We start from the raw sequence: 1,810 nt of genomic DNA, 5'->3' as shown, positions 1-1,810 counted from the left end.
AGGAAAGGAGCTGCTTGCTCTAAATGACTTTTCATTGCTGACTTGCCCTTTAATTATAGGCTTTCTTCGAGCACTCAGACACAAGGCCTTTGTAAAGTGTAACTCCCTTTTACACACATTCTTCCTATATGGCTACTTTCCCTTTCATTTATAGAGCATAAACAGCCATCTCTCTGACTTGTTCACCATAAAGAATTTCAGATCCTTTGTCTCAGTCAAGGAGGAGCCTCTGTAGAATCACTGGCATCCATCAGTCCTCCTGTTACAAGGCCCTGGAGGGTTATGGAGGGAAGATAATAGGTTCTTCACTGGTAGACCTGACTGAGCTTTCTCTTTCCTTTGAAATGGAACCTGTTTCCTTGAGCAGTCCCTTCTCTAATACAACTCCCCAATCCTTTCTCAGCACCTTCTTTATCCTTAAACGGGCCACACTCCCTTCAAGTGTTCTCTTTCCCATGCAACCCAGGGCAATTTGTTTCTTCAAAGATTTCTCTAGTTATTAAGAAAGACTAGGCAGGAAAGCCCCTTCCCTCTATTGAGTTTCTTTTTTTTTGTTGGAAGAAAAAAGAAAGGAAATTCTGCACAGATTTATTTATTTTATTTTATATACATGACTGTTTTGTCTGCATGCGTTTCTGGGCATGCTTTCACCTAAAGAGGTTAGAATGTATCTGCATGTGCTGGCCTGATGGATTGCTGTGAGCCACTCCGAGTGCTGGGAACTGAACCTGGCGTCTCTGCAAGAACAAGGAAGGGCTCTTAACCACTGAGCTATATCTCCAGTTCCAGATTCTGCAAAGATATGAGAATCTTGAGGTCTAGTACCACTAATAGGTCCCCAGCCTCCTTTCCAAGCTGGAGGGGGAACTTTACAGCATGATTGCTCTTTCTCCAGCTGATCCATACTTACTCTCCCACTCCAGGGCCTTGCCCTATACTTGGGTAAGGAACAAAATACATACAGAGGATGCATGGTCTACCTTTTCTATTGCCCACCCGTCCCTTGGCTCTCCCTGCCAGAAGACAACCAGCATTTGCTTGTCTATTTCCTTCAGGCACTAGGATGCTAATAAATGTTCATTAAGGGCTTGCCTCCTCTCTTCAAGCCCTGATAACTAGCATTAGCTGTACCTTCACCAGTACCTATTTTGAAAGCCAACTGCTATGTGTCTGTATGGGGAGATAGATGGAGATACTAAGCAGAAGGCCTTTTGCTTTCCCACCTTCCCCTGCTCTTCTCTGGGAGCTCTGGGCTGGCGGGGGTGGGGACGGGGAGGGAGGTTGAAGGTCTCAATGGCTCAAGACCAGAAACAACCATCAGATAATTAGGAAGAGATGGAGCTTTGGGAGCTTATCATTTTTGTTTTAAAGTACAATTTATTTAATTATAAGCTTATATAATTTAGTTTTAAGTAATAGCTGCATTTACCATCTGCCTGGCAGAATTCCTGAAAACCTGGCAGTCTGTCCGAGCCCATCCAGCACAGTGCTAACCCCCCAGGGCAGCCCATGTGGGCTCTGGGTTCAAAAAGGACTTGGCTGTGTTTCTTGGAGTTGCTCTCCCAACACTAGGACGTTTAAGGGCCCTCCTCGGTTTGAGGTCCTCTTGGAGAATTGATGGTTAAGAAGCAGGGTGGTAGCTGTTGCAACCGGAGGAAAGAGGTGGGCCTGGAAAAGGAGGTCAGTGCTGTCTTGGTTCCAGACTCTCGAAACCAGCTGTCTTGGGAAGGCTAAGACTCAGGGAGCCCACAGATGTCCACCCAGGCGGTAGTAACCGATGCATCTCCGTACTGGGGTACCTAGGGCAAAA

The sequence above is a fragment of the Mastomys coucha genome, unplaced genomic scaffold, assembly GCF_008632895.1.
Source record: "Mastomys coucha isolate ucsf_1 unplaced genomic scaffold, UCSF_Mcou_1 pScaffold23, whole genome shotgun sequence".
In the NCBI taxonomy this organism is placed as follows: Eukaryota; Metazoa; Chordata; class Mammalia; order Rodentia; family Muridae; genus Mastomys; species Mastomys coucha.
The sequence above is the reverse complement of the archived record's forward strand: the minus strand, read 5'-3'. Positions refer to the sequence as shown.